We start from the raw sequence: 27,531 nt of genomic DNA on the forward strand, positions 1-27,531 counted from the left end.
AACACCAAGAGGTATAACCCAAGCAGCCTTCACAATTGGACATGGATTCTGCACGTCCATTCAAAGAGAAATAGCAATAAACATCTACTTCAGATCTCCCCGTGTGCTCTACCCTATACTTAAGTTTTTTCAACTAGTTCCAAATGGAATTGCAAAGCACCACAATCTGATTCTTAAAGAAGGCAAAACATTTCTATCTTTAGCCTCACTGAGCAACAGCACGAAGATGCAGAAAACAGAGAAGTAGAATACATGAGTAATTTCAGGAGGTTAGTCAAAACACTGAACACACATACCAATACAAAGGAGGCATCTAAGGCTCAACCCTGTAACGCGTGCTGCGGAGGAACTGTTATTTAAATATCCACCTGTGCTGACTTCTCTATCATTCTTTGGGACAAAGTAGAAGTCAACCATATTGCAGACCCTGCCTCTGATTTTTTTAGATTATATTGATTAGCCTAAGTAAATTAACGTTCTGCGTTTACCCCAGACTAAACAAATAAAAGTACTGAATTGGTATCCAGGAAAATCTTGAGGATACTCTCTAGATCCCTGACCCATATACTAAGAATTTCTTGTTCACTATTGTTTATATTGCACAATTACCAATATCTTATATCTGCTATAAAATAGATCAATGCATTTGCATGTGATATATGTTATTTCAATTTTTCACATCCTAAGAAAAGGAGAGAAGTACCAGATTAAAAACTATTTTTCCAGCAATTTCCAAGAAGAGCAGTTCAGGGCTCTTGGGTATTTTCATAATGAATTAAAGCTTGGTTTTATTGTTAAGCATGGCTTTTAGCCACATTAAAAACTGTATCTTGATAATAGCAGGTTTTCAACAGAATGCTGCCTTTTTTTTTTTTCTTTTTATTGTCTGGTCTCCAGCTGCTAATATTATTACTTGCTTAATTTTTTCTTTTCTCTTTTGATTTTCCCTCCCTCCAGGTTTCTCTATACTAGTTTTCAACTGTTCCATTTTGTGATAGATTTGTCAAGCAGTATCTGTTTCCATCACATCCGTAGGTTTTGCCTATTTATTGTTATTCTACATTAAGCTAATCTTATCAGATCATTGTCATTACTCTTAGAATGATTTTCCTTTTTTTTTTTCTCCATAAATATACATAAGATTAATGTGTGGCTGAATACAGCTTCACTTTACAGTGTAATTTCGGCTTTCCACTTATGGGTAAAATCTCAGGAAGATATGCCATCAGCTCAATATACAAGTGGAATTTGAATGCAAGAATTATTAACTTTCTCATTTTGAGCCTCCTTATGGGGCTCCAAAATCTGAAATAAATAATTTTTTGAGTGCACGTGCCTCTTGCAGGTAATTTGCAGGTTAGAGACCACAGTAATGCGAACCAACAAGCAGAAAATATAACAAACTGCACAAGGTATAGGGCAACAAAGCTGCTTTCTGTGAGAACCATTTCATCCTGGAGTACCATAAAGATCCACGCAGGAGGCAATTCTTCAACTTCAGTTCAAGTCTACTTTAGTAAACTTGCTATAGTCCCATATGCAACTCCCTAATAAAGTTCTCTCAGATGTGTTGATTAAAAACTGCTTGTGTGGAAACAATCTGATTTTCCAACATGCTTCCATTGTGTTGTGCCACATTATCATGACAATAGAGTTCTTAAAAAGACATTGGGACTTAACAAATGTCAGCGATGCAAATATCTTTTTATTAGTGGAGCACTGTAGCATCAGTGAGAACCACCAGCAAGAATCTCAGAGCCTAGTTTGACTGCTTGCAGAGGGAGAAATTTCTTACACAGGAACGGAAAAGAAGACCAGCTCAAAGAAGTAGAACTAAATAGAGATCCTTACACTGGTTTTAAACTTAGAATAACAGTGTAACGCTTTCCCACTTATGTATTTGAATAGACATTTGAAAAATAGGTATTCATACGTATTTCTTATGCTTTCAAACACAATGTGTTTCTCCTCTCAAGTTGGATTCCTTTGCATTTCAAATATTAATGCCACGTGGAGTAATCTGCTGATAACCACATCTTTTTGCATTTGGCTTCAGTTAATATTTTATGCCTGTTTGGAGTGGTTTTTTTTAATTATTCTCCAAGAGCCACAGTGATCATTGTCTTCATACAGTAAATGCTCAAAAGAAAATTTCTAGCAATAAAGAATGTCTCTGAAGCAATGAGAATAGGAGTTTGCAAAGAAAAATGCAACCAAAACAGCCAACAAAAGTACCATGTCAGTTTCTGAGAAAAACACACTTGCAACTTCATTTTGTCAGCATAATGTAAACTACACCAAGACACTCCCAATTCTAATTAATCATTGCTTCTTTCTGGGTCAAATGCTTTGTGTATTACAACTGACACTGGATTATTGTGTCGAGTTGCTTTCGTATTTGTTGACAAAAATAGGGAGTATATGCAAAGCAGTTTAATTTTTGGAAAAGATGTTTAAAGTTCAAAGCAACAGTCAGAAGTCTTAATTCAGCAATTCCATTCCAGCATTAAAATTTTTTTTAGATAATTTGAATTTAGAAATAATTGAAGTTAATAAAATTTCACCAACGCAGAAATTTCAGGCTCATTTGCTGTGTTTTGTATTACTACCAAGCTTTCAGCAACACAAGCATTAATCAGCATAATTAAAAAAAATAATAGAAAAGAAAACGAAGCTGCCGTAACACTTCCTTACTTAGATTTCTGTAGCGACCATGTTTTGCTGCCATGGGACTTTCTGTTTCAGGCTGCACAGTGATGGAAAATGAACAGTTCAAGCCTGCCATTATCCTACAGGAGATTTAGATCAAAATATGATTCTGTACTCACAATATGCAATTGTCATTCTTTCCTCCTCTGCAATCCTTTAAAGGAGATGGGATATGCTATACCAAAAGGGAAAGGTGTAATGATAACATATTTATGAAACTTAAGTGGCTCAATTATTTTCATCCCAGTAGTTTCATGAGAGGAAAAAGTATGAAACTCCATGAAATGATACAACTCCCAGGAATTATTACAATGCTTGCACATTACTACTAATTCTACCCTATTAGATGATACTCTACCTTTTCATAATGAAGATTAAATGCAGCAGAAACTATATAATGGCAGAACTGCTGTAGATCAAATTGAGTCTACCATAAGAAAAATGATCGCTGATCCCAAGACGTTATGGAATGGTAAACTTAGGAAACTGTGCTGCTTTTCAAGTTTATGTGACTATGATTATTTAATTTTCCTTTGTGCATGCTCAAGTATAGCTGTTATGTGACTACACATGAGAGAACCTGAAATTAATTTGTCTGTATAAGATCAGTGACTGTACAAATTCTTATGAAAACTAACATGCCATGACAATAGTAATTTTGATAAAATTACAGCAAGAACTGCAATTCTCTGCCATCTGGCTGTCTCATCATAACTACTTTGATGTGCTTTTTATTACTTATTTACTTACTTCAACCACTTTACCAGTGTTTTCAGAGCTTAGAAATGTTAACTGCCGAACAGTAGTAAAGAAACAGCATCTCCAGAGCTTAACATTACTTCCTTACAGAAGTTTAAAATCTGCAATCACTTTTAAATTGAAGCCCTAAAAATAATATATCTACTCTATAGAAAGCAATTTCCTTTTTTAAAATGCTGATTAGTTTCTTCAAAAGTCTGAATGAACTGCCATTCCCCTCTCATTTTTCCATACAAAGCCTTTCAATTAAGTCTGGAATTAAGTTACATATCTACTTAATATACGGGCACAATTAACAGACTAGCAGAGTAGTATATCTAAGCACATTTGTATAAATAAGAAACTCATTTACTTGAGGTCAGGGTATCAGTACCGTGCATTTCTAATTCAATCATATTTATTCTGAAGCAAATCATCTCTTTGGTGACTTCTTATGAATATTAACTATCCACCATAATTTAATTTCTTTATACGGGGTGGAAAATGGTGAAGTTGAGACACTGCCTGTAACTTACAAAAATACATGTCTGATAAAGGTCCTGATCCAAAAGCATACAACTTCATGCTGTAATTTCGTACTATTGTGTTCCAATCTCGAGTTTCCAAGATAGAAAACAGTATGTTCAATTCTCATAGTATCGCTTCTGTTTCCCAGCTCTCAGTAATTTCAACACTCATTAGAAAACTACTGGTTCATAACAGATAATGCAGTTCAAAATGTGTGCATGAGGTATCACGTAAAAACAACAACTTACCACATGCGAGTTCTATAGAAAAGTTAAATTTCTGAAACCTTAGGCTAGAAATAAAATTACAGATGAAAAGCATCCTACTACTGACTATTTCTTGATTGTACTGTTTAAGACTTCAGATACTCTACTGACAGATACTATCTGAGAAGAGACACTTACATATAAAGCACAGATGTAGTTGGATAAATGGATTCATGTGCAGTTTCTAGTGATGACTCACACAACAAGACGTGCAACCAGACCTGGCACTACTGGGATTTCTTGCTGATCCAAGCAGTATGAGAGGCATATGATCCTGGTTTCATACAAGTAAAAGGGAAACTAACCTGCATTGACTTTGGTCTGGTCAGGATTTCAAAACTCCATGAAGCTCACTTCTACTTTGTGGTCAGATCCTCACTTGGTGTAAACTATCAATTTGTTGAAGTAGCAGAGTTTAGAGAAACGGTAAGAATTTGTACAGGTTGGAAGCTGAATTTGTACCTCTAGGTCATGGCTAAGCCCTGCAGCAGCAGAAATTCCACTTATGATGCTGTATAAGTACCGCGAAGCAGGAGGCCTGCAATGCTGTCAAATTCACCTTCCATGAGCTCTAAATTCTCAGTGAATTAAATTAATAAAAAAAAAAAAGACAGTGCTGCCATCAGAAACTCCTTGCAGATGGCATAAAATAACTTAACTATAATTCACTGGGAGCTAATTTCAGTCATTGCTAATACATGCTGGGTAGAAAATTAGTGTCAAACAACAAAATGGCATGATTTTTTAAAAGCATTTGGATTCAAGTTTCAAATACTCTCAATTAAGCAGTATTCGAGTTTCCAGATTCAAACCTCAGCTACAGAATTACATTATTGCCAGCTACTCCTTCAGTTTTTAAGAAAAGAATGGATGCCAGGCTTAGTTAGCTTGCAGTAATTAAAACGGTGAAACCTATGGCAATGTAATGCAGCTACGCATTTATACTGGACAGATAGAGGATTTTGCAAAATATTTGCCTGAGACATGCATCTTTTTCCCTCTAAAAAATGGAATATTTCAGCACACCAGTTTTCCTTTTGTTAGGTATTACATTCCTTGTTAGCTTCGTTAACAGTATCCTCAAATTAGTAGAGGCACAGCTCCAAAATCTGCAAGGGCAGGCAACCAGAAACTGCACAGACAGAAAGTGTAATTCAGATTTGTTTCTTCTGTCTATTAAAAAAAAAAACAACAAAACAATCATTTTGGGTTTTACTGCATAAAATCCCTAGGCACTTTTCCAGCAAGTAAATTCCATAAAATTGATTATAAATATGAAATATATATATAAAAAAGGAAACTTTTCTGTTCTTACAAAATTAGAGCGCATTCTCCTTTCTTTTGCATTTATGCAAAAGGCAAAGCTTGACCTGTGTTTTCATACCTCAACAAAAACATACAAAACATCCACAGAAAAATACTAAACGTGGAGGCCAGTTAAAGGAACTAATTACAGTGTCATTTGTAGACCCTTTAAAAATAAGATCTTCTATGTATGTCTTTAATAGTAGCATTGTTATTCCATACTGAAACACTGAGAGAATTCTCAGCTTTCTAGTTGTAGGGAAATATCTATGGGGCTTTCTATTTTCCTACAGGCAAAATGCGGAAGAATAAACACTCATTAGTTTGGAAATGTAAAGAGCTCTGATTCTGAACAAACCAAATTATTTGGAAAGCATTTTTTTGTTATGAAAATAATAATTACAGGACAAAAACCTCCAAACAATTATGCTGGGACAGAACTATGACTTAGGAGATAATGGCTGTAGCCAGCAGGGTTTAAAGTGTGCAGGATTTCCTGGTCATTTACTCATTGGGAGATTTGAAAATCAGTTTATTCATGGGAGAAAAAATGAGCTATTGCCATCAGTGCTCGATCACAAAACACACATAACTTTAAACTCAGTGCAATGTTAAAATGAGATAAACGTGCGTCTAATCAGCTCTGCCCTTAGTTGCAGGTATCACTTTGGCAATCAGGAGCACACTGTGGAACGTACAAAATCACGGGCAGAGGATATTCTCAGTTAAAATACAGCAGAAAGACCCCTACTCTTTGCAAAATGCACAGAAAGACTATAACCACAGGTGGCTGCTTTTGCTGACCTAAAACAACTCCCTAAAACGATAGCTGTGATGCATGCTGAACATCAAGGGCACATTTTCTTTTTAACTTGCACATTCTTCAGGAATCCTGAGGTCTGAATTAACTGCACCATCCCCAGTAACCCTTCAGATGCAAAGGAAAACTCACACTGAAAATGCACATCGAGGGTGCATTAAATGAGTACCTCTTACTACTGAAATCCCAGACCATTTTTCTTTACTCTTCTATGTCAGGAATTTTATTCACAGTGTTTCCACTTCAGAGGAACCTGACAAAATGAAGCACCCTTACCGAACACAACAGTAATTTTCATAAAACGTACAGTCAAACTGGTAAAGACAAAAATCATCTAAATTCTCCAATTTTTACTTCAATTTGAAACAAAATAATGTGAAACACAGTCATTGTGAGTTTCTTAAAATAAGAAACATTTTACAGGTACTAAAACCAATAAGTAATGTATATGAATATTTCTTTTTTTTCTGGCAATTTTGAACTGCTTGTCTTTCATGGGATTTCTTATGGCTATTTACATTTTCACTCAGTGAAAATCAATTACCTTCCTGCAATAAGCCTCATTTGCTACCTTTGAGTATAATAGAAACACCATTAGGATGATGACATTACCCAAAAGAAGGGCACCACACAGTTGGTAGACATAAATTAAGGACCCTTTCACATATGCATTAGAAATACTGCTGTGACTGAAATATGCATAAAATCTGTATCTATTAGAGCTATTAGTGTGTGCCGGTGATGATTTTCAAGGAGGAGGGGGAGATTGTGATCTACTACTTTGACAAAATTATGTATTTCCTTTTTTTCTCAGTATGTGCCACTGATGCAATAAGCACAGGCCCCCAGCTGAGCTGCATTTGGAAATGCCACTGAGCATGGTATGCGCGCTTCACTTCCCTTTGCTGAAGCAAGACACTGTCAGGAATAGAGTGCATGTGTGCCGCCAAGCCCGCTCCTCCTTCCTCACCCTGACCTCCACCGTTCTGCGGATGTATGCCTGGGTGAGGACAGCACTCATGTGGAAAACAGCTCCTGCAGATCAATTCATAGGATTTAGGGACATTTAACTTCCATCAAGACCACATCATCTTATTGATATTTGAAGACTAACTTATTACTGAACATTAATGGGACTGGCATAAAGGGCTGCTGTTTGCTGGGGGTAGAGGGGAGAAACTAATTTAGAGATTCCTCCCTTGGAGACTGTTAAGCAGAGGAAACTACTTCTAAATGCCGTTATTTTTTACCTGGGTTCTTATGGGCTTAAGTAAAGCAAAATTATAACACAGAATGATTATGTGTTTATGTATTAAAAGTGTAAAGTGCTGTTCCCTGCTTCCTACTTCCATATTCATTTGACATACCAATGAGCCCACTATGAAGAGGGAAATATTGGGACACCGTCTCTCTCCTAAAAGGATTACTAATCATATCTGTCACTTATTAGTTAACGGAAAAGCTCTAGCTACATTTTCTTGTGGATGTATCATTTAAACTATTTCAGATCTGCAGTATTACAGCCTTTGTGCTAAATTGCAGAAATTGAAAATTTGAAAAATCTCAGTCGTGCAGCAGACGTTCTACTGACAATGCCATGAATTGTGCAAATGACATGAGTCAAATTCATCAAACAGCCCACAGTAATGTAAGAAAACTTGCTTAATTAACAGACAGAAATATTTAATATGGCACGTGCCGATCACAGAAGTAGTAACCTTGGGTTCCTCTGATTTGTAAAGATATACCACTATAAAGTAGGCAAATGGAGGTACATGGGCAAAGACAAATGAAGGGCAGAAAAAGCAGGTCTAGAAATTACTGCCCGTCATTTGAAGTTCCCCATAGTTTGAGTACCCTTCTATATTGCCATTCTGTGCAAATCACTTTTTTCATACAGCGCTTCATACTGAGCAAACAGGCATAATCAAGCAAAGCAAATGTGTGCATCTATAAAACACTACTAAAATCAAACATTAATGCAGTTCAATTAACCAGATGTGTAAAGTTTCATTTGATTTGGAAAAGCACTGAGAATTTTGCAAGACAAAGTCCATAAAGGGTAGTAGGGCCAGTACAATTTTCAGGAGTGTGAGAATTTTGTTTATCTTGAGGGGAACAAAAAAAGTTTTTTGAGAAATCAAACCATTTAGAGAATGATTTCTGACTTGACATTTAAACCTGAACTATTGTTATAATCTCAGTATCCAAAGCCATTGTGGAACAAAATGAAAGTAGCAGTACTTGATAGGTAATTTTCCTTCTAATCTACTTATTTCACTTTCTATTATGTGTGAAGATAATGTTCATGAATTCTGGCTAAACATTATTTCAACATAAGCTTGAAAGTCCACTAAGTAGTTACCGAGCACTTAGGAAAAATGCAGAAAGGAATGAATCTCATCTATATTCTTAGAAAAATGCTGCATATATACAAAGTGTACAAAGCAAATCTTCTAGTGTGCCTGTTATGTATTTTACATTAAAAACCCTTGGTGCAGGAACGCTTACTTCTCTGCAGGCATTGACACTGCTACAATGTACAATAGGAAATATGCAGAGAGGATGTGGCTTCAAATCATTTAGACGCTATACATTTCATAAGGATAAAGGTCATAACAGCTGAGCAAACCATTTCCATCAACGTTTTAAATAAGAAGATTATATGATAGGCAGAATTTTCATTTGAACTAACAGGACAGAATTTGAGCAAAGTGCTGCAGCATTTCAGGAAATTGTCTGAATGAAGAAAACATGACAGTGCTTTATCCAGACAGGTGTAACAACCATCTAAATACAAACCAATCAAACAAGACAATTAAATGTCAGATTTATCATTATTAATATCACCTCAGAACTCATATGAAAAACATCTGTTTCATTTTAAGTATACATACAAGTGTTGCATCTATTCAAACCCTAGACTAGGTTTTTTAAGCATATTTGTACCTTTTGTTTAACATAAATACAGGACTCGATAAAAAGTAAATTTAAGCTAAATGTAATGAGAATGTCTTTTCAGAACCAAATTTAATTTCACTAGCATAGCACTATTTTTTTTTAAGGTTCCTATGTAGAATATTTTGAAAAATCAGACCACACAGTTAACAGAAAACTGAGTTTAAATTTGACTTCAAGATTCAGCAACTTTGTTTTACATGACTGATTTTAGGCTTATTAATTTATGACAAATCCTTTCCAGGCAATTGAAAGACACCCACAATAAATTTGGTCCAAGTATTAGGATCACTTAAATATTGTTTACTTAATATACATGTCACAATTTTTCTACCACTTCACATGTGCCAGAGAATCTGGATTTCAGACAAACACTTCAGCAGTTTCTTTGAGAGCCTGGAAATGGGAAGTTATACTTCCTAACCCTAACTACCATTATAACACCTCTGCATGTAGGAATCCGTCACAGTTTTGGTTTGACTGAATGGTGCAAAGATCCTTCTGCAGCGTGTACCTCTCTATCATCACTGCTGGGCCAAATCTTCACATCCAAAGGAAAACAAAACATGCAGACATAGGTCTCTCAGCATCTGTGGAATATTACCCCATACTGTTCTCTGCAGCTCTTGTATTAACTCCTAAGGTTGACTAACATAGGACTGGAGGGAATAGCCTCAAGCTGCTCCAGGGGAAGTTCAGATTGGATATTAGGAAGAATTCCTTCTCAGAAAGAGTATTGAGTCATAGGAACAGGTGGTAAAGTCACCATCCCTGGAGGTGCTTAAGGAAAGGGTAGATGTAGCACTTAAGGACAGGGTTTAGTGGGCAACCTTGGTGGTAGGTGGACGGTTGGACTGCATGACCTTTTGAAACTTTAATAATTCTATGACTGCAGTTGCCTGTTGAAGAGGTGCAATAGCAGAAGGCCCTGTGGAAACTACATCTGAACAGCAGATCAGTGTCTGAACAGCAGACCATATTTTAGGCATTGTTACAAAAGGTGCATGGAACAAGAATGAAAATAATCTTACGCCACAGCACGTTGTGAGAACACAAGCAGTTCTGATTCTTGCCTTGTGCAAAAGGATACACAACAAAACTAGCAGAAGTGTGAAGAGCTGCAACAGGCTTCTGTGCAGCAAACAATAGGGCAGAATATGGTTCTTCAGCTTGAAGAGAAAAGACAGGGAATATGATAGAAATGTGTTAGATAAACACTGGGAAGTGTCTGAGAAATGACTGTTGGACTGCACACTGATTAATTTTAAACCTGCAGATCAATTTAATATCATTTTGTAGATAGGAAAGCATTACATTTCCTGAACAAATTCGTGGAGAAAATTTAACTCGTACTTTAGAAAATCCATGCAACCTTAGTTATGTTGACACATCCTTGTAATGGTTTCATTATGAAGGAGATTGAAAGATACATGTTCTAACATGCAATGTTGTAATACTATTTTGGATGATTTCTGCTATTGCTGTCTATGGATCCATTACGTATGCCACGAGGATTTTTTAAAATTATTTTTAATGGATTGGAATAATCATAATTGTCACCATGCAGAAACACTCCTCAGAAAAAAGCAACAACCAAATGAAAACACATTATTTTCACTTTCCTCAAAACATATGTATACACAGGAGTTCAAGAGACTGTCACGCTGTGGTTATCTCACATTGCGGGTACTAATAGGATGATGGTATTTGTTCCTGGGTCAGTGAACAAGCTAAAGCTGCCTAAAGTTAAGCTCAAGCTTCAAGTGAAAGTGTTGTCTTTTATTTTTTTTTTAAGAGGAAAATGTACAAAAATGCTTAGTTTTGACTGGTCCCACACAGTTTCATATTTGCATTCTCTGCTTTCTGTTTCAGCACAGCTGTGCTAGTAATATTCTTGCCTTCAGGCCTGAAGTTCAGGGGTTGAAGGACAACAGAAAAACTTAGGCTCTAATTCAGTGATGACACAGAGGCAGTGTGCTCGTAGGGGAAGAGCAACCATACTGTCAAAGGTGTCTTCTTTGGATGAAACACTGAACAGAGGTCCCTACTGGCAAAGTCAAATGAAAAAGGAATAAAAATTCATTTTAAAAATATCTTCTCTAGACTTCAGAAAGAAAATAGAAGTTCTGACAGCGCTATTTAGCTAATAAAACAGTTTGCACATCCATGGTAGGGACTGAGGAAAAAAAATCAACAGTTCCAAGTGTCATTACCAATTCATTCTAGAGTACCCATCTTATAAAATTTATCTTACCATGTCACATGCCTTTTTACATGAAAGCAATGCTTTATAATTCTGAGTAAAAGATATTTAACTTTCACTTTTTTGGGAACCAGATTTAAAGGGAATCTTAGTTGTCACATTTTAAAAATTCACCGTCTTCATGTTGTCAGTGGGTTCTTAATGAACAAGTGCTTCAGTTTGTCATAAAAATAGTTTAAGATGTAGAAAGATCATATCTGAAAATGAAGGAGTTCAATGAACAACAAATTGAGGAAATTCCCTAGACTGTTGTCTGAAACCCACTGATCAGCATTAGCTTGAAGTCCACATTAAGCTAAAAGAAGAAAATAAAAGAGAATGGAATTCATAAATGGAAAACACCATAATCATTCTTGCTGATATTTTTTGGGAGAGACATACAGTAAAAGAAGAAACAGGGCATGATATGTTGAAAATGCCTCACTGACAGACTGTAATGACATTGCTGGTTTGCTCACCCCCATCGGAAAGTCTTTCAAAGCCATAAATAGAAGATATGACCTGTACAATGCACACATCTTCATATGTCCCACAACACCCTGAAAGTGAGTAGATCAGATTGAGAAAACTGTTTTAGGAGATTATGGTTCACATGGATTGTCTTTGAGCAGGGCCACAGAGGGAACCAGCACTTCAGGACAAGATCCTCCAGGATTCTAAGCAAGCCAGTGAGGTTCTGATCAAGTCGTACTTGATAAATTCTACCAGTTTACACATCTGGCACTGTTATACAGGCACACTCACCTTTGCAACCAGAAATGCAAACACGTACACACATACTTAAAACAATTACATTAATTTTTAATTCAAACACCGCACTGCAAATTGGCTTTATCCTTTATTATCAGGCTTTCAGACATTTGTATTACTAGAAACATCCCACACTGACTTCTAAATATAATTTCACGTTGTAACTGTCAAAAATGCATCTGAAAGCACGATTTAACTTTCTACTTTACAAAAAGCTGTAATGATGTGGATCAACAAATGAAGAATTTTGAAATCTCTAAAGAAGCTCTTTGAAGATCTAAGATACTACTGTATAGAAGTAAAAGAAGCTCGCAGTTTTATTCTCATAATTTCATTCTACAAAGCGCAGGAAAATTTCAAGAGCTCCGAAAAACAAAACTATACCAAAAATGTATCCACTGATTTTATAATATGAGTGTTTCTGCTTGGAAAAACAGTATGAGTAATACCATGCCTCAGTATTTGGTCACTGACAGACAAGTGGGCACTACTTAGAGCTCTCTATTCACCGTACTAACAGTCATCTCTGATCTTTAAGATCACATCTACAATACAAAGTCCTGCCAGCATTGCCATCGACTCAAATACAAGAAGGATTCTTGATAAACAGCAGGACTGAAATTAGAACAGAAAATACACTTTTGCAGGTATAAATTTTAATTCAGAGAGAGGAGAAAACAAAACCAAATTCTATCACATTGACACAAAGCTTAATTTAGTTGATAACAATGTTTGCTTTAGGAGTACTACCCTGGTGTGGAGCAGCACTCACATGAAGTAATACTGCTAGAAAACAAGAGCGTGTAATGAAAAGCCTTTAGACTGAATGAAAGCTATTCCTTTTACAGTAAAGATGTTATTAATCCAGATGCATTAAAATAGCTAATATCACTAAAAGTCTGTGAAGCTAAACAGATTGAGCAAGCGAAAGTAGACTCAAGTGTAAGAGTCAGAAGGGCAGCCACAGCCTGAATAAGGATTTCAGCTGAAAGCTGGTGTGACACAAGTGTCTGCTAGTGCTGCTAGACAGTTTGCCTTTCACTTTGCATACAATATAAATATTCAAGACACCATATTGACTCTATCAAAAGCAAAAAGCTGTACATAGAATTATCACTTCTGAATACAGAAATTTGGGTCACACGTTTTCCAAGCATGTAGGACAACCTTAGGATAAGACTCAGAAAAAGCACATGCTGTTAAGGCTCTTAAGTGCCAGAATCACCTCTCATGTGGGCTTACAAAGTAAAACTGTATAAAAAGATATGTGTAAAGAAATAACGTGATTTTGAATGCATAAAATAAAAGGCTTTAGTATTTAGTAGACTAGTGTATTAAAATGTAAGACTCTCCTAGAATGGTGGTAAGGCAAAGTAATGTGAGAAATTAAGAAAAATACCTTTCTCACTTGTATAGACTAGCTAAGGAATAACATGTAACTAAACTAAACCAAACTATTGTATCGAGTGGCACAAATTCCTATCAAAATTATGGGGAATGTGCAAAAGTAGCAGTAGAGGGGGATTGATGGGAGTGTATTGAGATGACTATAATTTTTGGCTTAAGATCAGAAAAAAATACTCCTAACAGGGAAGAATATTATACTGTTAAAAAGACACATCCAAGGGAAGTGACAGAAGCCTCACTTCCTCAAGGCTTTAAAAATGAATTAAGAAAAAAGACGGAAAATAAGCCTGCCCTTGTTAAGAGTTATTCTTACAAGAATTACCCAACTACTTTTCAACTCATATCAACTACTTTGCCTTGTAATTTAGAACTTCTTATCTTTGTTAATAAAATTGTATTAGGATTACATGAGATGGTTATTTGAAAATGAAAGCTAAGAAACACTTCTTTCTTCACACCTTACCCAGAAATAAACTCATATCGCAACAAAGTAAAAAAAGAAAAAAAAAGACAAACAAAACAACACAAACCACCACCACTTACAGAAAAGAAAGAACAAAAACCCACACCAAAACTATACGTGACAGGCAAAGCTCAAGGGAGTTTGTCCTCTGCTCCCAAATTCCTTCACTATTTATTTCCTTGGTATTCTGCACGTTCTGTCTTTCTTCATAACTAAATTTCACCCGTTCTTACTTTCTATGCCCCCTCTGTACCCTTGGAAAGTTTAGAACTGAATGGATCAGTTGGAAGGGACCTTCAACATCACCTAGACCAAGTGACTCAGCACTTAACCAAAACTTAAAGCAGGTTATGAAGGCCATTATCCAAATGGCTCAGGGTTTGTTTTGAAACAGCAAGATGCATTTAAATGTAGCTTTAAATAGCTAGATATTGCTTTTGAGATTGCATCTCAAGTGCCAGAAAGTGATGAGGAAAGAAAACTGAAGAGTGATCACTGTGTGCTTAGAGGCAGCAACTCACCTAGGGAAGGTAAGACAACAGGTTCACTTTGCGAGTTTATTTTCATACCATAATCACCAGAGAAAAAATAGTTTGTTGCTTCAATTTTGACAAATTGGCAAGGATTACAAGAATGACTCAATTTCTGCTTAGCACACTGGCTGCTTAGGAATCCCTTTGTAACCCTTCTGACTCCTTTTCCAATAAGCTAAGCAGTTAAAAAGTTACAATCTTTGCTAGGCAGCTATGCTTTCAGTGACTCAGTTCCCTGCTGTGGCCTTGCTTATGCAAGTTCATTAACACAGTTTGTTTTTTTAATTATCAGCTGATAATAAGCACTTGATAAATACAGGAAACTCTGTCAAAATGTGCATTTGCTACCCATCCATCCATTCACTGCTGAAATGAAAGTTTTGAATACATATCACAGATTTAATGGAACTCTTCAGTTTTCAATTGCAACAAAAACAGCGAGCACTCTCAAATCCAATGTAAGAACTGAAAAGACAATTCCTAATGAGCACCATGTGCATTCTGACTGGGCTGCATTCCAAACACAGGCACTGTCTTCCCTCTGGATCAATCACTATACTTCATACTCAATACAGTAAATTGTTTTCTGAAGTCATTTGACTATTCATCAGAACGAGAAAACCTGATTACCTACAACTCACTAATTAAGACTGTGCTAACCAAAAAGAGATTTACAAAGACGCTACACACTAACGAGGCAACTAATTGTCTTCATCTTAGAAAAGGAGGCAAACAACCCAGTTGGGACCTATTTTTAACTCCTTCTCATTAAACCTTTCTGGAGGAAAAACACCCCTAGAGAACTGGTAAATTTGAAATCCATTTCTTCAGTTGAAGATCCCAAATTTGGTACGTCTCTAATGCAGTAAGCGTAGGGTCCTGTGATCCACAGTATTAAACTAGGAACTAAGCCATCTGTTCAGAAAAGCCTGACTGCTCCTACCTGCTAAACAAACCCAGGTAGATTGCCTCTTCTCTATGCCAGCACCCTTTCTTTTTGTTTTATACATGTAATGAGATTACTATCTATTCAGAGAATGGGTAATCTTTTTTTCTGCATCCTGAGGACAGTGGGATCTCATGGTTAGAATAGCAGTACCAGCACTCAAGAGGACACTTTTATGTTTTTCTTATTTCACATTACACAAAGGGGACAGCATGGATTCAGAAATTATCTACAGACCTCACACAACACAGCACCTCCACACATCCTACTCACCACAACACCTCTGCTCTAGGTTTACATAACTAAGGACAGTGGATTACATTAGTGAGGCGGACAAAAAGGAGAGAAGAGACACACTGTTGTATACATCTAACAGCAATTGATCACCACAAAATCAGGCAAGCTGTCCAGAGATGTGGTGGAGACTCTTTCTATGGATACATACAAAATTCCAGCTGAACGCTTTCCTGTGTAACCTCCTATAGGGAATCTGCCTTAGCAGGGAGTCGGACTAGATGACCTCCAGATATCCTTTCCAACCCCTTTGATTCTGCAGTTCTGTGATCTGTGCTCTACACTGTGCCACATGCAAAATATTTCTTTCCCTTGCATGTGCTCACTAATGACTGTAGATCGTGAGCTTAGAATAGGAAATCAAATCAAGAACACAAGCAGAATTCTATCACAGAATCACAGAATTGTAGGGGTTGGAAGGGACCTCCAGAGCTCATCGAGTCCAACCCCCTGCCAAAGCAGGTTCCCTACAGCAGGTCGCACAGGTCGGCATCCAGGCAGGTCTGGAACATCTCCAGAGCAGGAGACTCCACCACCTCCCTGGGCAGCCTGTTCCAGTGCTCCTCACCTCACTGTACAGAAGTTCTTGTGCACATTGGTGCAGAACTTCCTATGCTGCAGTTTCCGGCCGTTTCCCCTTGTCCTGTCTCCACTCACCACTGAAAACAGTCTGGCCTCGCCATTCTGCCCCCCACACCTTAGATATATTTATAAATATAAAAATGAAAAATCAAATTAAAGTACCCCAAAGCCTACAGCAAGATATCAAATCAATCAGTGCAACAAATGAGGTTCTGTGTGCTGTACTTCCAGTTACAGTCAGTGAGGGCTTGAACGTTCAGCTCCTTCAAAGCATTTCATAATAACACATTTGTTGCATATTATCTAACAAAAAGGTAATATGTCATATAAACCATACATAAAACATTTACACTTTAAAATAGATAGCTTTACAGCATGAGTCATTGTGTTAGTCATCCATTTTTCATAAGCCATGATTCCATGTTTTTCTTAACAATCACCTTTCTCAAATCAGCTGCTATGAACTATTAGAAGAACAGGCATCCCTGTGTTTAAGCCTCCCAGCTGAAAATGCTAATTATACTGCAAGTGAAGTAATCCAAGCCTACTGCACCAGAAGAGGCATAGGTATTTCACTTAATTCAGAAAAGGAATCAATTGTTTCCTAGAATACTAAATAAATATGGGGGGGGGGGGGTTTGTTTGTTTTTTGTTTTCGCAATATATCAATCATGAAAAGTTGCCTATTTTTACTGTATACTGTAGGAAGAATTATATTTAGTCAATATAAACATTACCAGTGGACCTGATAATTCACTCAAAGTAGTTAAATGTGACAAGATATTAGGAAAGAAGCATACCAGCAGACATTAAACGCTGTTGCAAGTTATGCAAGTAATATAGAATGATTACAGACATTTTTGCAACAGATCTTACAGTAATGCAGATTATTTCTATTTATAATAACCAGAAATTCTATTTCAATTCAATTCCTTCTTTTTAATGATATAAATGCCAAGTAAATCATTAAAAGAAATGTCAGCTCTATCAGCAGCAGCTGTTCTTACTACTGAAAAACGAGGGGAAGTGTAAGAGCAGGGCAGCTAGCAAACCCCACAGCGGTCTGCAAAGTCACTAGTGGGAAAACAACAAAGGTCTTTCCATGCAACTAACACAGATGTGCCCATAGCCAAACTGTCAGAAACAGTTAAGATGACAGCTACTCACAGTTCATTATTTCCTTCTCACAGGTCACTGGGTGACAAGCTGGGTCAGCATGCTTTGTCGGCTGCAACAGTCCTCCTCTGTCCCCCTCGGTTCTTATACCATTTAAATAAAGGTAAGCCACCCAAACTGGTATATAAACGTAAATAAACATCTTCAAATGCTTTCTAAAAATGGGAAATTAATGTTTATTATATCTTCCTTTCATTTTCAGACAGATGTAACATCTCCTGTCTGTGATGAACTGAGAACCAAATTTGTATCTGATGCAGATACATCTATTAGGATAATTTTGTCAAGTGACTAAAGTGCATAATGAAAGCTAATTTGTCAACAATTCAAAGCTTTAGCCTTTAGAACATTTACCTGGCAGATATATCATGGAAAATCATTGCAATTCAGTTAAAAGACAGTGTTTTCATAGAGGAGATTTCACAAAGAAATCTGAGTGTCCTTAAAATGAATATAGACAAGATTTAAATATTACAAAATACAGTGTAGAGCTACTTCAATAAATATTTTACAATCCAAAAATATCCAAAGTATCCAAATCACAACCCTGTCATTACTTTTTTATTGTTATTTTTTTTTTAAATACATTCTCATCTGTCTTCCTGGAATAATCATAATTCATAATACAGATACAGATCATGACTTATGTTTTGCCCACTTGGAATTTACAAAGAATGAGTAGCTTGTAAAGAATCAGGGTCAAACATTCACTTAGCTGCTACAATCAATTTTACCAATTCATAGTTTTGTCATTGGTGGAAGTGGGAGAACATTTTCATCTCCTTGGGGTATTCTTAAGTCATCCTTCGTACACTAATAAGTCTTATAAAAATGTAATAACTGAATCTGTCCAAATGATTCAGAAAAAAAGTAAAATGAAACCAATTGTCCCAGATGTGTCTTTCTTAGTATTAAATTTGACAAGGTCATAAGCATTCTGACCCAGATCCAAGAATGCTTGTAACCAAGCATGTACTTAGCTTGGAAAACACTTAAACACATATCCAGATTAGAGACAAAATCTTCAGAAAATTGTGAAGCCAGGCTTATATCTGGAAACGAAGTGATTCAATAAGGCTCAACTAAAAATACATTAAAACAAGCAATTAATCATTTGGAATGTTACTACCGCTATTCTATTTCATTTACAAATAAAAGGTATTGCTAGGAAACTCCTGATACAGAATGTACATGTACATTTTTTCTAACATTTGACAACATTCTCTGCTGTGGTTTCACATTAGAGCATTGAAGCTGCACATAACTACATTGCTAATATGCAATTTGAAGTACAGAACATTCCTCAGCAGAGATAGATACAAGAAACTAGTGTGAGCTGCAGCATGCAGTTTAAACAAGTGCTTAATTTAGAGACCTTACTCTCATCAAAAGATTTTTACTCTGCTACAGCAGGGCACAACTAGTAAGATTAGAAGAATAAGTAGTCATTGAAAATGCTGCTGGAAGTTACAAGAGTTGCAATACCCAAAACATTAAGTTGTTATCCTGATGCAAAGATGATACCATGCAATATCTTTCTAGAAGTCTCCATTCTAGAGATTTTTTGAGCGGCAACGGATTTGTAGTTTCCCATAAGTAAGCAGTAAAGATGAGAATAAGAATGAGAAGGAAATCAGTGGCTGTTAGGTACTTACTAAAGTCGTTAGTTCTTGTGTGCTTAGGGAAGAACACGAATCACAGTCACACAGATCACCTCTCTACTCATTCTGATCCTAAGCACTATGACTTAGCAATTTCAACCCTTCATGTCTAGGGACTAGTTTGTAACTGGATTTTTGCTGTTTATCTCTGGGGTAATATTGGTCTTCTAACAATTGAAAGGACTTTTTTCCCCTCAGTGTCATTTGCTGGAATGGATAAGTTGTTCACATTTCACACTGAAACTCGGGGATTCCGTCAAGTAAATCAGCGATGAGGTTCAGACTGTCATATCACATATCATGTATCATGGAACTTGGTCAAAGTATTTGGGGCACTGAAAAAACAACACTGGAAAAAACATTAAGTTATCCCCAAAGATACAGAAAAAACTTGCTGGAACTGCTAAGATAGGACAGAAAGAGAAACAAGCCCATTTTCTTTTCTTTGCTGTGATTCATCACACAGGATAATGTGCAACTGGTTAAATAACCTGAAGGTAAGAAAGGGACTCAGAGCAGCTTTCAAACAGCAAAAATAAATACGGAATCTAGTCGTATGAAGATCATTGCAAACAAATGAATTTGCAACATGATTAACCACATTCTTTGAAACTCACCCCTCTTCTCTGAAAGTCCTTCCTAAAAAAGCATACAGAATATGTGCTGTTGTTTTTTAAACATAATACTGGCTTCATTCTGTGGTGGCTCTCCATGAAAGCATGACTGTTTCTCATAACCTGAGCCAGAAGAAATACTAATAATGACAGCTCTGAATGGCACATTGTCCCAAAACACTAAGTTGAAGAAGGAATAATTTAAGGCTACATTCAATAGCTTACAAATAGACCCAACCCTTGATAGTATTTGAGACTTAATACATCCTAAGGATCTGCACCTTATAGGTAAAACACAAGACTTGCAGGAGACTTACAGTAATCTGAAGCAGCCAGACACCTGGTGATATACTCAACACCCAGAAGCACACTAAACTGCTAAGCTTGAGTAACTGATTCTCCTCTTAGAGTCACTTCTGCTCTCTTCTCAGTAATCAGTCTGCTAAACTTCAACAAATGTGTTGAGCAGGGCAGTTAAACAAAAAGAATTTGTAAAAAGACTTCACCATCATAGCAGGGGCAGTGATCATGATGTTAACGTTACTGACCCACATAGCTGGAGCAACTCCTGGAACAGAAATTCTAGGACAAGGATATAGTTTTCTCTACTACCACAAAGCATACTTCATTTTCATGTAGGACACTTTTCCACACTCTGCAAAGAATGGGGAATTTCTTTCCTACATGGAAATTGAACAGCTGATTTTTTACATTAATTTCCAGAAGGACGTTGAAGGTATACTTTAAGCTACAAAATATAGTCTATTACAGTCTAGAGGAAAATGTCAGCAAAAGAGAATTTATGTCCCCAGGTATCTCCCATAACAGAGGTAACTGCAGAAGTTTCGTATTTGTTACCGTTACTATTTACCACCAAATGTTTCTGACAATAATGTTTTTAATTTAGTATTTTTTTGTAGTATTAGTTCAGAAAAATGCTTTAGACAGCATGAATCTACTTTTGGTGAAAAGAGATGTATAAGCACCAAGTCAAGCATTCAGTGCTTCAAAATTATTTTGACTATAGTGCTCTGAATCAATTGTCTGTGTTTTCCAAGAAGAAATGTTTAGATCAATACCTAAATACTGTTATCAGAACCTGAAAGCATGGGTGGATACTCAGTTAAATAAGTTTTACTCGTTCTACTTTACTTCAATGAAATTATGTACACATAGCTATCATCACCTATTCAGACCATGACAATTAATACTCCAAACATTGTGAAAAAAGTGATTCTGTATAATCCTTACATTGCAGAAAAAGATTTTAAATTATACTGGCTCTTTCAAAAGGTAGCTTCCATAAACAGTTTGCTTTAAACACATAACAGTATTTGCAAGTTGTTAAATAACCTATGTTCAACAAAGCTTTCAAGTTGGATACATTGAGTAGCACTTGAAAAATACTATAGATAGCCAAAGAGTAAATATTTGCTGGGTCATACTATAAAGAAATACCAGAAGCTCTAGTCTTTGCACAAGTACAGCAGAAGCAACACATGGGTTACCTAAATGTAATATTTCCAAGGCAATCTCTAATATTCTAGATAAACCAATACTGGTTGTTGCTTTCAGTTGGCTGTAAATTGCTGTTATTAGCACACTGTCAGTAGTAACAACATTACTTAATTCAACTTTCCAATAGTGAGTGATGTCTAATGGCCTTTCATCTGAATGGGAATTCTTTTTTATCTTAATTTAAAAACTTTCTTCTAAACCCAAAGACTCAAAAATAACTAACCAAAAGCCACCCCTTAAAAAAAAAAGAAAAAAGAAAAAAAAAAAAAGGAAAAAAAAAAAGGTTTTGTTTAAGTAAAAAAGACTGAAACCAAGGAAAGGTTTTATGCATGCTATAACTAGAAGTAATTAAGAACACTGCTTATAATAAACTATTATATTACTTATAATAAAGTATTTACCATTTAAACTTAAATCTTGTGGCACAAACCATGTAACAATGTTGATTAGAATTTTTGTGAGGTTAGTTCTGTAGATAAAATGTAAATTTGCAATTACTATCAATCTTATCATACACATCAATTGTTAAAAAAATGCACATAAATGTCACCCTTTTTCATTAATTTCCATGAAAATCCATGTTTGCTTATCAGCCAGAGGGTTTCTGAGATATTTCTATAACATCCAGGAAATCAATCTTACATGAAACTGAAGGAAAACATCTAATGTCATTGAACAATAAATATCAGTTCTGTCAGTGGCTTACCTTTGAGCTGAGGCCTTAGGATGTTTCTCTTCTAGTTTCCTCACCAGTGCCACTGTCAGCTGTGTAGTCTCCCCTAGGGGATCTGCAGGCATTAAATGGGCGTCCAAAGGTCCTGAAAGTTGTTTCTGACTGAGATTGCTGATATTTTTTTGCAGAACCTAAGAGACAGAAGTATAACCATGCAATTCATATGCTGCAAATTAAAATAATGTGTTGTCTTCTCCAAATAAGGCTGTTGATCAACAGAAAATGTCAGAAATCCAAATAGCTATGACAAGATGCACCCAGGAACTGATTATTTTGTTGTTTCCTTTCCCTCTTACTGAGTTTTCCCACATAGAAAACAAGAAACTTTAAAAATTGTCCCATATAGAATATATTTTTAAACTGTTCTGACATGCAAATGTACAGAGAAATATGTAAATATATTATTAAATTAAGAAATCAAACGAGGTTATTTATTTAAAGAAATGAGTTGATTTCCATGTTCATATTTCCCTTTTCAAAACGTGCTTTTGAAAGGGTTCTCTCTGACCTGCCTCTGGCTTTATACTGTGACCCCTTCAGCTGAGCTGCCGATTCTGTCTCCTGATGCACTGAAGACTAGGCCCAATGGTGAATGCAGCTTTTTGTCTGGGTCATCTCCTCTTTCATTTAGTTCCTCTAGGTAGGTCAGAACAAACTCAGAGTAAGCCTGTAGGAAAGGACAGAGGCAGAGGGTGGTGAAGAAAAACATCAGCTTTACCAGCAGAATCACAACAATCTAAAACCCAGAGCGATGGGAAAAATGGTCATTAACGTAGGCGACATTACAGAAGTTCTTTACTGAAATAACTTTGTATTTCACAAAGTTTCAAATGCAGAACTAGATAATGACCTTTTCATGTGCACTGAAGTGAAAAATGTATAACATCTTTGATTGTTATGTATCAGTTTAAGAATAAAGACTGACAGCTCTCAAAACAAGAATTCTTACAGATAAAAGGAAAAAAGAACTGTATCCCTAACTTTGGATAATCATATGTAATTTAGTATAAGTTACATGTTTAGGTAGACATTTTCATGAAAGATTAGAAGAATTTTAAATTGCATATTCCAAATTGAAACATATCATACACAGAAAAAAAAAGCTTTATGATGGTTTTGAAATCAAAGAAAACGTTACTGCTACAAATAATTAGTAAATTAAATCATTTACCTTCTTAATACTCTGTTGATCCTTGGTTACATGGCCAACTGCTCCCAGCACTGCAATTTCTCAGGCTCTGTTCCTATCCAAGCAGTTGTTCAAGTCTGCTGCCTCCTTGATGAAACACATAGAATATTTTTTGATTTACACTACAAACTTTAAGTTCTGCAAGATTCTGTACTACTTTTAGTAAATAAAATGAACAGATATTAACTGCATTAAATTAGACCAAAAATAATAACCAAAGTATTTGAGTACTGAATGTCAGCAAACTGATACTTATTTATTAATACAAACCTATCACACATTTTATGGTTACAGACTGGAGTGTCTGACAAGTATAAGACAACATTTTTCAGTTGCATCAGCCATGAATTTATCAATATAAGTAATTTCATTAATAAGGCAAGTATCATTGCAATGTATTTGAACATTTTCCAAAGCCACTTCAATATGGACAGCCTACTGACTGAGTTAAACTTCAATGTTAGACACAAAGCAGGACACCAAAACTGCAGTGTGCTCTCAAAATTGGAGAAGACATTTTTGTTCATATCTTAAGAATATAAAGCTGATATTTTGTTGTTCTGGCCTGAAATTTTACTAGACACACTTAATAATAAAGCTCAGGTTTTTAGGTCCCGCTGCAGCATTTTTCATTTAGCCTTCTTCCAGGCTTCTCATGAGTGCAGATATTTTCAGTTTAGGAACACATTACATTTTCCTCCAAAATAAATCCCTGCATGACAGCAAGAGCACAGCACCCAGTGGGGTGCTATTACTCCTCAAGGAAAACCATTCCTTAGGAATCATTAACTCTTCTGTTTATCACCTTGAATATAGAATATACTAGGAAACTTTTCTGTGCTGCTTTGGTTTCATCTGCATTTTTATCTGATGCAACACAGCAATTAAGATTTCTGCTTTCAGATCTGGCTAGGTGAATTGTGAGGTTAGAGTCAATTTCCTTATATATCAGGTTCTTCCTCCAAAGCACTTTACACTCACTTTTCTTATCAGTACTGCTAGAAAAAAAAGTGGTTCCGGTCTTCCTCTCCCTCAGTTTTCACCTTTTCTCTCTGATTCGAGGCCATCATTTCTTGTGCCATAACAAAGCATTTGGCAGACATTCAATAAACAAATCCAAGCCAAAATTGCTCCAGTGAAACGATAGCTATTAACCACGTGGGTACTTCAAACCCAGCTCACTGCATGGCATATTTCTGCCAGTAGGCCAGACAGCGGGGAGGCAGAAGAGGGTGTCCTTATTTCTGCCCAGTTCAACTTGGGATTTATAGGCTTTATATTCCTTTGCATTAAACACCCATTGCAGGCACTCAGGAAAACCTCTCTCTTTCAGGAAAGCGAACACAAAAATAACTTCCTGGTGCAAATTGTGACAAAAGCCTCCAACTTTCCCAGGACAGAAAAATTATTTTGCAAGTAGTTCAACTTTAATCAAACATTTCAAGCCCAGACCACAGAATGGCCAGGGTTGGAAGGGACCTCAAGGATCATGATCTCTTAAATGTTCTCATCAGTGACTTGGACTCAGGACTTGAAGGCATACTGAGTGTGCAGACTGCACTAAGGTGGGAGGAGCTGCTGATTCCCCCAGGGACAGAGAGATCTCAGCAAACTGGGAGCTGGGCAAACCACCTACAGTTTAACAAGAGCAAGTGCCAGGTTCTGCACATGGGATGGACTAAACTCTGGATACACATACAGACTGGGGGATAAAAGGCTGGAGAGCAGCTCTGCAGCAAAGCATCTGGAGGTTCTGGCTGATAGCAAAGTTGAACTTGAGCAATCAGTGTGCAATGGAAGCAAAAAGGGCCAACCAAAGCCTGTGGTGCATCAGGCCCAGCACTGCTACAGTGCAAGGGGAGGTGTTGTCTTCCTCCAGCCCTGCACTGTGCAGCCTCACCTCAAGCAGGTTTGTGCACCACACTGCTAACAGAAGGATATAAAACTATTAGAGAGCATTCAAGGAGTATTTGGACAATGTTCTCAGAGATGCAGTTTGGTTTTTTGGTGGTACTGTGAGGAGCTAGGAATTGGACAAATAAGGATATCATTACATGTTTGCCTAATATACATCTCAGGAAGAAAAAATGAAGATTAATTTTTCTTTTCTGCTTAAGAAAGAAGAGTTTGGGAAACAGAAAAACAAAATCAGGATCAAATTATGAACCAGTATCTTAAAAATTTACCTCATGATTTTGCTGTTTTTTTCAGTATTCTCTCACATAATAAATGATTTCACAGGGTGTACTAATGGCACACACAGTAAACGTATGGGTATTAACAGGTATTAATTCCAAGAAAGTGAGTTCCTTCTCAGTCTGAACGATGTGTCACATATCATTACACTGTACTCTGCTGCTTTCCTTTATGTCAGTTTTTGTTGGCCTACATATGCTGCAACTTAAAATAACATGACACTACAGATAAACTGAATGTGATAGGAAATACATAGAGAAGTAGAAAATGCTTCAAGCAGACCTACCACTAACCATTAGTATTTTTTCCCCATAAAAGACATGGGTTAGAGTTGAAGTGTTGTAGTTGTTAAATATCAGAAACTCTTTCCATATAATGTACAAATTACAATAATTGTTATACAGAATAATCAGCATGCCTAATGAAACAAGGAATAGTACAGCTGACAGCTGCATTTTATTTTCAAAGTTTTCAAAGCATTCTAGAATAATTCCAGACAACAGACAATGGAATGGAAGCCTGTCTCCATTGTGTCCCTGTTGAAGGTGTGCGAGCATCTGAGTGCAATCCAGTGTCCATACAAAAGGACAAGAAGGGGAAAATGGAAGACTGCTGCTGATTTCCTACTGGACGTGTGGTTTCTTTTATCTTTTCCCAATCTTCCCAAGGTTACCGGTACTGTGGATGCTGTAAGCATTTTTTAAACATCCAAGTGCCTGACCATTTGAACAGGATCAATGGAAGTACCAATCTTTAGCAGCATGAATTACTGGATATGAACTACTGCTGCGTTAATTCAATCCAATATTATTTATTTTTTAAGAGGACAAGGCTGCTAAAAAAAGAAAAAGCCACACCATACTTCAGTGAATACCACAATTCCACTGACATCCATAGGAACTCCCTATTGCTGAGAGCAACGTGTATGAGCCAGCTGACCTACAAACATCAGAATTCAAACAGAATTCTGAGGAGAGCCTTGACCTCTACACACACACAAAGGAAAAGGAGTTCTTCTGTCAACACTGTATGCAGAAGACCTCATATTTTTGCTGTCCTTCTAAGATTTGATCTGATCAAAGTCTGGCAAGGAAGCTCTCGGTAAGATACTTACCAGGAAAATATGTTTTTAATCAATATATTCTAAAATAATAAAAGTAAGCAAAACAGTAACTCGCAGCTTTTTGAAAAATGTCTGTTGTGATTTTTTTTTTTCTTATTTTATTTGTAATTTTTAGTACTTCTTTCAGGGAGAAAGTTTCTAAATTTGTCATATCAGATTAAACCTGAGGGTTAAGATTTTTTGTTGTTATTCTGTTTTTAGGACACCCACTTTGCCAGTGGAACTGGCTCAATTAATTTAAAAAGTTTTAATGCACTATGCTTATATCTAATAAATACTTTTATTTTTTTTTCAAAAATTACAAACATGAATTGCTGTGGTGATGATATTGTGTCAAAAGAAAAAGGGAATATAGTAGAAAAGGAAAAATCTCAAAGTCTGGTACATTCCAAAAGTAACATTGCATCTTACAGTAGATGGAGCCGTTCTTTCCCAAACCCACTGCTGATGAATGCTACTTGTCTTTACAGAATGAGTAATTTGAGGAGTTGCATCTCATTTTATGAAAACAGAAAAATAAATTAGCAGAGAAATTGGCATTTACACTTCAAATAGCATGATTTCACAGGGAAAAAAAAAAAAAAAAGCAGATTGATTTATGAAAACACCACGAATAAACACCTAAGATGTGAAAAAGAAATAGCAGTTCCTCCTGCTGCATACAAGAAATAAGATATGAATCATGTATTGAGAATTTTTGAAGTGAAAAAGAATGTACTTATTTTCATAGTAATGCAAACGAAATCAGGATAAGGTACC

At 36.3% G+C, this 27,531-nt stretch overlaps 1 long non-coding RNA gene across 1 annotated transcript in view; it reads right to left on the minus strand.

Annotated features, from left to right (window-relative positions):
• LOC128085326 (uncharacterized) overlaps positions 1-27,531 on the minus strand; it is a 46,311-nt gene that overhangs the window by 18,379 nt on the left and 401 nt on the right. The window contains exons 2-4 of the long non-coding RNA XR_008208901.1: positions 23,436-23,540; positions 22,773-22,931; positions 22,238-22,395 (exon numbers count right to left, since the gene is read on the minus strand). This is a non-coding gene — a long non-coding RNA (uncharacterized LOC128085326). The remainder of the gene's footprint in view (positions 1-22,237; positions 22,396-22,772; positions 22,932-23,435; positions 23,541-27,531) is intronic.

Source organism: Tympanuchus pallidicinctus, unplaced genomic scaffold, assembly GCF_026119805.1.
Source record: "Tympanuchus pallidicinctus isolate F22 unplaced genomic scaffold, pur_lepc_1.0 scaffold3, whole genome shotgun sequence".
NCBI classification, from domain to species: Eukaryota; Metazoa; Chordata; class Aves; order Galliformes; family Phasianidae; genus Tympanuchus; species Tympanuchus pallidicinctus.